At 39.7% G+C, this 10,274-nt stretch overlaps 1 long non-coding RNA gene across 1 annotated transcript; it reads left to right on the top strand.

Moving 5' to 3' along the window:
- Positions 1-390: 390 nt before the first annotated feature.
- On the top strand, positions 391-7,268 carry LOC112912849 (uncharacterized). The gene is made up of 4 exons (XR_012001498.1): positions 391-548; positions 775-2,761; positions 3,378-6,088; positions 6,295-7,268. It is a non-coding gene; the product is annotated as an uncharacterized lncRNA (long non-coding RNA).
- The last annotated feature ends 3,006 nt before the right edge of the window (positions 7,269-10,274 follow it).

The raw sequence follows: 10,274 nt of genomic DNA, 5'->3' as shown, positions 1-10,274 counted from the left end.
GGGAGGGAGGAGGGAGGGAGGGAAGGAGGGAGGAGGGAGGGAGGGAAGGAAGGAGGGAAGGAAGGAGGGAGGAGGGAGGGAGGGAAGGAAGGAGGGAGGAGGGAGGGAGGGAAGGAGGGAGGAGGGAGGGAGGGAAGGAAGGAGGGAAGGAAGGAGGGAGGAGGGAGGGAGGGAAGGAAGGAGGGAGGAGGGAGGGAGGGAAGGAAGGACAACCTTTCTACTTGCACACCCTTGTTTTGTTTTCTCTAGGCTGAGCGCAACCGGAGCGTGGTCCCTGGGCCGCGAGCTCTCCCCTGTGGCTCCAGCCCGGGGCAGGCTCCGCCCCGCCGCGCCGCGCCCCTCCCCGCCCCGCCCCGCCCCGCCCCAGGGCGCTCCCCTTCCCGGGCCAGGCGAGGCCGAAGGCACCTGCCGCTCCCGCCCCCGCCCCCGCCCCCGCCCCGCCCCCGCCCCCGCTCCCGCTCCCGTAACGCAGGCGACGACCTCTGGAGACCTGCGGGGATGGGCTTCATTTTCCGCGTTGTCAAGGAGGGCGACGACGGAGAAGAGAGGTCAGAGATTTCTTTTGGCCGCGGGGCGGGGGGGGCTGGTGCAGAATGCGGTGGCCCCACAGTCTGGCTTCTGCTGAGCACCTGGGCGGGGGGGGGCGGGAAGAGCCGCACCTGAGCGCCGCGTCCCCGTCCTTCCGCGGCTTGTTGCTGTGTTTATGGGGCTTACTGTCCCGCCTCACACGACGTATTGTTTGCTCTTTTTTATGAACGTGTTTTCTCTCTCCAGATGGATCTTCAGGATTTTCAAGGCAAGGGGTGTCTTCTATAAACCTTCGTGTTCCCTAGACTTCCCTTTGCAGTGATCTACCTAGGAAGTGCTTGAAAACAATTAATGATATATGTATTTTTTTCTTAAATCGAGATGGATTATAGAGTTGTCCTGAAATTCTGCATCCAGAGGAAATCTGTGAAAAGCAGTTAGTCTCTCTCTTTTCTTTTTTGTTAGATGGTGAAATACTTTTTCCAAATGTTTAGTTTTCTTTCGGGCCTATCTGTGGTGTGGATGAATATGAGAAGTCACTGAAAACTATTTTTAAAAAGGCCAACATATTGCAAAGTATAATGATGAATTCCTTCATCTTTCTTCCTTATTTTGTAAAAAAAAAGCCCAAAGCTCACGATATGAGAACTTCTGGAATCAGTACCTAGTTAGAATATTATCAGTCTGCTATTCAATTCTTTAGTTTTCCTCTATTCAGATTTGAGTGTTTGGAAAAACGGACCAATGCCTAATTATTTGATGTAGGAGTAGAATGTTAGAATCGAAAAGAGGGTTTTATTTTTTTTTATTTTATTTTTTTAGATTTTATTTATTTATTTGAGACACAGTGAGAGAGAGAGAGAGCACACAAGGACCCTGAGATCATGGCCTTACCAACTACAGATGCTTAACTGATTGAACCACCCAGGCACCCCGAATTGAAAAGGAGTTTAAAAAGTCCTGTAATTAAATTCTAGCATTTCCAGATGGAAGAACACAGAAAAGGTTGAGAGAGTTGTTCATAATCATACAATCATGTAATTCATGTGGGACAAATCAGAAATATATAGAGAAAAAGAGGAGGAGGGAGAGAAAGAAAGAAGAGAAGAAAAGCAATTATATAAACAAAATTGGCCTTGATCATCATTTTCACAAAGCAAACTTCTTTGGCCAACAGCCATGACTTTACCCTTAGGGAGCTGATTTTGTATTTCACTCTTCCTATAAATTCACTGTACTTGATGGATAGACTTTTGTTTTGGGAGGCCAGATTGGAATTAGTCCAGGTTTTGAAGAAGGATGTAATTTCTTGAGAAATAATCAATATGCCTTTCTTTCCCTGTAACATGACCTAACGTCTCTAAGAACTGGATAGATCTCCCAACCACCCTAAACCAGTGTTCCATGCTATCTTGTGAACTCGAGTCTATATCCACACTCAAACTTTCAGTGTGCTCTGAAAGTATAGACACAGGTTTGTCTATACTTACGTGTATTCAATTGTACTGTAGCCTGATCTTTCATGACATTCAGTTTCTTTTCCCCTAAACTCTTATAAACTCTTTGATACAGAGATATGTATAAGACACGGTCATTATAGTTTTAAATAAATGAGTTGCTGCACCTTGATAAGTTTGAATGGTGCAGCAACTGTAATGGTGATTTCAACTTAGCTGCAGCCAAGGGGGTGATTCTGAATGGAAGCGTTTGCAACAATGTGCTGTGCCTCCAGAAGACCAGAATTCTCTCCTGAGTCTGTATCCCTTAAAAGATAATGTCTGGTTTGCCCAATTCTGGCTCACCTCTCTTTCCACAATAATCTACAACCTATATTTCAAGGACCTTATCACCTGAGAGCCTTGCCATTATTTCAGCTGACCTATGAAGTTGATAGATATTCTGAATGCATGACAAAAAGACGTCCCCAGTTCAAGAGACCAATCTATCTACACCTCCACCCTCCTCCCAACTCCCAGACAACATCACAGGAGACCGCCTGAGGAAGACCAGGAGGAGAGAAAGCAGGCAATGTGAGCAACTTGCCTAGTAGCATACTTTAAGTACCATAGTTCCAATGGATTACTATCCAGGTGGCAGCATCACTGACCCAGGAGTAAAACCTGCAAGAAAGAAGCCAAAGGAGGCAAGAGTTCTACAGAAATGGATCAAAAGAGACATCAGCCTAGATTTTCCAAGGTGATCCATGCCAGATTTTCAAATTTAAAAAAATTCAGTAAGTATCTCTGTTTCAAGGGATTGTTCAAATTATTTCTGGATGAAGAAACAACATCACTATGAATGGAATCAATTATGGTACTCAAAAAAGGCTATACCAGAGGTGTACTTCAAGAAACTGAAGTGTATTTGGGGTGTTTTGATTTTGAGTAGATATGTGCTATATCTAAAGAGGAGTTTGTTTTGAGACAATTCTCTGTATATACATCATAGCCTAGTCACAAATGCCATTTCAAACACAGGTTTGAAATGATCTTTGCCCATTTCCATTGATAATAACTATCTTGAGGAAATGAATACATTTATAAGAATCAAGCCTTTCATTACAAGAATGAATAAGGATCATAGGCACCCCTAGAAGAATCCTACACCTTGGACATGTCCTTGAGTGTTTTGGGCATCAGTGATTCAACCAATTCATTTTGGTTATAAAATTTGGTGTGGGGTAACTAAACTTGGCTACTTGGTTTAGTTTGAATCCTACTATGCTGTCACTAGTTCCTATAAATTAGATTCTTGGGTTATGGGGGAGTCTGATGATGAAATTTGCTAATACCCTTCAGAAATGAAGCCAATACTCCTTATCATTTATGTTTTGTTGTTGCCTCCACCAGTGGGAAGCTGATGGCAGCGTGGAAGAAGATAAGAATCAAAGCAGCAGGAACGATTCATGAGTATAAGGCTAAATAGCACCCTCTCAAAAATAGCACAGAAATCAAAAACATTTGGAAAATAGAGGTGTTTAAATCCCAAATGGATGAATAAGAATAGATATTAGTGTGGCACCAGCATGGCATTGGCATCATTAACATCTGTCCCAAAGGTATGAGCATTGATCCTTTGGAAAAGGCCAAGCACTATTCAGCAGCCAAAAAGAAGCTTCAGATCAATCAAGGAGCAGTAATGAGTGTATTCAAGGAGAACACAGGAGGTATGAAGTGGATGGATCAAAATATTTCCAAGTATAGGGTTAAAGTTTCAGGCAAGACATGGTACCCCAACCTGATCAATTACATTATCAATGTGACTCTCACTGATAATGGCAACTGGGTTCTGTGTCAATGAGACCTGGATGGATCTGAATTTCCTAGAGATGCTGCATGTTTCTATTTGTAATAAAGATGGAGCCCCTAAGACAACAGAACAGAGGGAAGATGCCCAAAAAGAAGTTGAGATCAGATATAATATGACATCTTAGTGGATAAGTCATCACGACAAGAAAACACAGTATGCTCTCAGCCACGTGTACTCCCACACTAGGTGTGAAAAATGTCAAATAGATGTATGTTAACGTGCAAAGTGTTTCCAAATGTATCACAAAAATAGTGCCTGAGATGATGCCAGTAACTTACATGCTGGAATTCCAGAAGATTCTATTAATATTATCGTTTATTTTGTCATTGTGTGTTTCCCAACAAAATACCATCTTTTAGTTAAGCTCTAGTAAACTAAGTTTGTTTATAAAAAGGGAAACTCCTTTCTTTTTCTTTACCTCCAAATAAACAACCCCAAATCCCTGCAATTTGTTTGTTTTAAATCTCAAGAAATCCTAATGCCTTCTCTTGATGTTAAACTTTCTATGAATATTTTCATATTTCTGAAAAGCCTGGGTTTTCTGAATAAAGAATACTTGTAACCTGAGTTAAATTATTCGAATAGTAAAAATGCCTCAGGAATTAGAAGGACTGAAAACATCTATCTACCTCAGAGCCATTTGCTTACATTCCAAGTGTTATACATCTAGATGCCTTGCCTTTTCCCTGCAAAGGATTCCAGAATAAAAGGATATCTCTTTCTCTCTCCCACCATCCTTTCTCTGTCTCTTTCTGTCTCTCTGTCTCTTTGTCTGTATGTCTGTCTTTCTCTCTCCACCTCCACTCATGGAGGAGGAACAGATTTGTATCCCATGTAAGGTCTCATGTCTCCTAATTTTGTATTTAGCAGTGTAGTGTCAGCCCTCAGCGCACACACAGCATCAAGCCCTCAGTGTGCTGTCTTCTGGGGAATGGGAGCTTGGAAAGCAGTATGGCTAAGGTGATCTGACTTCCAGGTTTGGTGCTTCTCCTTCTACACATGTGTGACCAGCACATTAACTTGTTGCCTTGCAGGTGGGTGTCAGACATGGCACACCAGACCCTTCCCAGTTTTGAACTTCACATTTCTTTTAATGGTTCTTTTATGAGTCACCAGCCTTGAGCCACACTTTATCCTTAATTAAAGTTTTGACTGAGAGGAGTGTAAAAGCTTGTGAGATAAGAAAGTTGGTGAATTTTAGAACTAAATATGCCTATGTTAGCTTAATCAACTTTTGCAATTTACCAGGTCAAGAATGATGACCAAGAATATTGAAATGACTTTTCAGGATAAGTAATCACCTAGGCTAATAAAATCTTGGTGAAAGAAACTTAGCTAGAAACTACCACTGAGACTCAGCTCCATCTTTCTTCACCCTCACATCCCAGCCAATCCTGTATGCTATTATGTCTTGAAGTCTCTCTCAGCAAGGCTGCATTTTATGGTAAGATTCCAGTACCTATTCCAGTTAAGAAATATATATGTATGGTCTTGTTGTTTGATTAATGTTTTCCTTTGTTTTGTTTTTCTCCACTTCTCCCTGCTTATGGTCTTCTACTTCCAGCTATAGCACTGTTGATGCTTGGAGATCATACTGTTAGCCCATCTGTGTCCAGGACACAGCGACTTTGACAGTAAATCTAGGTCTTAAAAATGTGGACATTTTCCAGTAATATTTTTGAATGAAACGGTGGTAGAAATTCTAAATTGGAAACAGAATTATCACAGAATGATAGACCCTCTAGATAGAAGGAATCTGAACCAATTTTCCCAGGAACATATCAGGATAGTTTTATTTTATGAGGTTAGTGAATCACTCTTTTTCTTTTCTTTCTTTCTCTCTCTCTCTCCTTTCTTTCTTTCTTTCTTTCTTTCTTTCTTTCTTTCTTTCTTTCTTTCTTTCTTTCTTTCTTTTTGTTTCTTTCTCCCAGAATCCACATCAAAGATACAAAAAAATGAATTTGTGGGATAGAAAAATTCTAGTTAGACCAAAGAGGCTGAGAAATGTACCATGGACATCTTGGGAGTGAAGACAAAGTATAAGGGGGCACTACTAATTGAAACAATATTAAAAAATATCTGCAGAAATACGGTTTTATCAAAACCTGATAACATGTCTGCTAAATAGTGGGCACTACACAAGATACCAGATATTAATAGGTAAAAAAAACTAGACAGTATCAAGTCTTTTTAATTTTTCAAATTTTTATTGAGGCATAACTCAGTACAATAACATTCATTGTTTTAAAAGGTAAAATTTAGGGGGATCCCTGGGTGGCGCAGCGCTTTGGCGCCTGCCTTTGGCCCAGGGCGCGATCCTGGAGATCCGGGATCGAATCCCACGTCGGGCTCCCGGTGCATGGAGCCTGCTTCTCCCTCTGCCTATGTCTCTGCCTCTCTCTCTCTCTCTGTACGACTCTCATAAATAAATAATAAAAAATTAAAAAAAAATAAAAGGTAAAATTTAATGATTATTTTCTATATATTAACAAGATTGTATAGCCATCAGCACTCTGTAGTTTCAGAACATTTTTCCCCCAAAAAGAAACTTCATACCCATGTGCGAGTACCATTTCTCTCTACTTTTCTCCACTCTCAGACCCTGGCAACCACTAATCTATTCGTAGTCTTTGTAAGTTACTTATTCCAGACATGTCATGTAGGTGGAATCATACTATTTGTGAGTTTGTTTTTTTTCATTTCCAATAGGATGGCTAGCCATTTCCATTCTCTATAATACTTTCAGTGTTCATTCACATAGTAACATGAATTAGTACCTCATTCCTTTATATAGCTTAATAATCCCTTGTAAGGATATACAATATTTTATTTGTGCATTCATCAATGCATGGGATCTTTGGATTATTTTTACTTTTTGCATATTAAGAATAATACTGCTATGAATATCCCTGTGCAAGTTTTTTGTGAATAGGTTTCAGTTCTCTTGGGTTTATAACTAGTAGTAGAATTATTCCTGTTGCCACATTGTAACTCTATGTTTAACATTTTGAGGAATTGCCAAACTGTTTGTCAAAATGGTTGTCATTTTACATTCCCAACAGCAATGTACAAGAGTCCTAATTTCTACACATTCTAGCCAACAGTGAGATATGAAGTGGTATCTCATTATTGTTTTGATTTGCATTTCCCTGATGTCTAATGATATTGAGCATCTTTTCATGTGCTTATTGACCATTTGCACATCATCCTTAGAGCAGTGTCTATTCAAATCATTGCCCATTTTTCAATTGGGTTAGTGCCCATTTACAGTTGAGTTTGAAGAGTTTTTCATAAATTCTCAATATTGGCCTTTATCAGATTATGATTTATGAGTATTTTCTTCTATTCTGTGGGTGATCTTTTCATTTTCTTGATAGTGTTCTTTTAAGCACAGGAGTTTTTAATTTTAATAAAGTCCCACTTATCTATTTTTCTTTGGTGCTTGAGCTTTAAGTATTATATTGAAGAAACCACTCTAACCCAAGATCTCATTGGGTTCATGGTGTGTGTGTGGCGGGGAGGGGATGTGGGGTTGGGTTTCAGTATAAGACTGTAGAGAAAAACAGCCCAAAGATCTATGAATTGTGCAGTTTCAACATATTCACCACCCTCTTTAATCTTTGAACACCCTCTAAAATTATAGTGCCTTTTTTTAACCAAATCATCAGCATCACATCATGAACCAAACTACTTTTAATTGTAGACATAATCTCCAAGAGGAAAGGATGAATAAAGGGTCTGTTTTAGGAAGTATAGAAGCTCCAAGTTTCTCACTGTCAAGGTGCATTACTTCCACATAATCGCTAAAATTTGTTTTTGGACTAAAATCCTTACAGTCATACAAGGAAAAGCAGCCCCTTTAGCCATGGTAATTCTAGGTTGTTGACTTGGAAAAGACCTTATTTTGAACTCTGTGACAGTGGGCACAGGAATGTTTGATTGGAAAGTGGCCTGATGGTATTTCTCTCTCAACCTTTTCTTTTTTCAGTGATAGTTTTGAGGCAGCAAGTCAGAATGCAGGAGAGAGATGAATTCCTTCATATAAACAAGCAGTGGTAGTGAAATCTGAAATTTGGTTTGTATAAACCTTTTTTTTCCAGTTAACTAACAATCTGATGGGGTGAAGTAGAATGCTAGAAAAGAAGAGGCAGTGCATGAGTGGTCTGGATTTTTTTTTATGGATAAACATATGCTTTACTTTAACTTTTGTGGTGAAAGAATATAGAGCCAGAATATATGGGATCACCTGGGTCAGTTGTAAATGATGTATGAAATGAAAAATGCTCAGGGGCATGGTTCTGCAAACACTGCCATGCTAGGCCATTCAGAGCTATATTAAGCTTAAACAAAGCAGAAAAATCTAGGATTTTCAAGGCGAAAAGGACTGTTTGCAGGTAGGCATGTGGATATGAATATGCACATGTAAACCACACAGAAAAAAAAAACTTTTTTGAAGATTGTCTTTTAAATTCTCATTCACAGAAGCAATTCTAGGAATATATTTTCTTCAAGAACATTTTCTTCCACATTTATCATCATCAATTACTAAGACCATAGGGAAAATATTTGAAGTTTCAAAGACCTAAAATATAGTTTTGGTACATTGATTGACAAAAGAAACTAAAACAAAAATTAAACAAAAAGGAGGGCACGTGGTTGGCTCAGTGCTTGGGCATCTGCCTTTGGCTCAGGTCTTGATCCTGGGGCCCAGGGATCGAGTCCTACATGGGGCTCCCCGAAGGGAGCCTGCTACTTCCTCTGCCTATGTCCCTGCCTCTTTCTCTGTGTCTCTCATGAATAAATAAAATCTTTAAAAAAAATTAAACAAAAAGGTGCAAATGCATTATGTTTATCTAAATCAGGTGACAAACAAATAGTGTTAATGCAGCCAAAGATGAGGTTTAACTCCATGCAAGCCTCACAAAAGCTTCCAGGTCACTTATCACATGGCCTACTTGGCCCTGTACATAAGGCTGGTCACAAAGCATGCTGTCTTAGAATAGCAAGAGGTAGACAGAAGCCTGACAGTCTCTGAGGTATGCCAGTTCCTAACTTTGAGGCTAACTTCCAGTCATCCCTTCCATCTAGGCTCTGAAATCTCCCAGCAGAGTCTCAATCTCAGTTGGAAATTGCACTTAGCCAAGTGTCCCTGGAGCAAAACTCCACCATCCCTCAAAAAGTGTTGTGCCATTCTCTACATAGACCAGAAGCCATTTCCTCTGTATATGATGGTCCCTTGAACTGTATAATTCGAACAATGAATTCCCTGCATAAAACATTGTCTACAACTCCCATCAATTCCTAATTTATCCGTAAAAGTCAATCATTGATAATATTGCTCAGCAAATATTCTATCTACAACTCTACATTTCTCAGCCTTTGTTACAGTTGGGAGAGGAACATGTAATTAGTTCTGGTCATTGGATAGTGAGAATAAGTATTTAAAAACTGATATACCACTTCTATTCTTTCTCTTTGGAGGACGCTGAAAGCCATATGTTCCAGGCGATGTAGCTATATGATGATAGACTCTACACTAACTCTGTGTGAAATAACCCTCAGCCCACAATAGACTTATAATGTGAGTGTGAAATAAACTTTGTCAAGTTAACCCATAGAAATTTGGGGGTTAATTTGCAAACAGCTCACCTGTCTGTTAAAATCTGAACAGTAATTTTCAGATACTTTGCAAACAAATATATAAATTTGAAATATCATTTGAATGTGAGGAAAGCACATCCACCTGTCATTTATCTCAGTAATTGCATCTTTTAATAAAGGAAGTGGCCTGGTGAAATACTGAGAGGGTTGTGACTTTGTTAAATTAATGTTTGCTAAGTAGAGCTCCAGGGTGTCGGATGGTGAGCCATGGTTCAACAAAAGACCACAAGGGAATGGAGGTAGAGAAGTTTATTACTCACAGTCTAATTACTTTCTGCAAGAAGTATGGCATGTCTTGAGGCCACACGGGAAGAGCAAGTCAGGGTGCAGGCAGAGAGAATGGCTGAGCCCGGGGCATATGTCTTCATTAGGGTCCATGGGTAGAGTGCTTTGAGGTTCCCACCCTAAGCCAGGCTAGTCAATCCAAAACAAAAAGAGCAAGTTTTTATAATCCTCTTGATTATGGTAAATATATGACAGTGTGTATGTTATATATCAAGTCATCATACTGTGCACTTTAAACATATACAATTTTATTTGTCAATTATACCTCTAAGCTGGAAAAGAACGGAAAGTGTTATGAAACCGTCTTCACTCCTACCACCACTGTTGTAGTTGAAACCTTAGTGTCTTTTGCTTTATTCATAATATTCCATTGGTCTGAAATTTTCTTTTTCTCCTTGTTGAAATACTACTTATAAAGCAATAACCAATTTAATATCATGTCCTTTTATGAAAGCTCTCCTAATTCCAGCTTCTTCTCCAGTCAGACTTTA

This window comes from Vulpes vulpes, chromosome 5 (assembly GCF_048418805.1).
Source record: "Vulpes vulpes isolate BD-2025 chromosome 5, VulVul3, whole genome shotgun sequence".
Lineage (NCBI taxonomy): Eukaryota > Metazoa > Chordata > Mammalia > Carnivora > Canidae > Vulpes > Vulpes vulpes.
The sequence above is the reverse complement of the archived record's forward strand: the minus strand, read 5'-3'. Positions and strand labels throughout refer to the sequence as shown.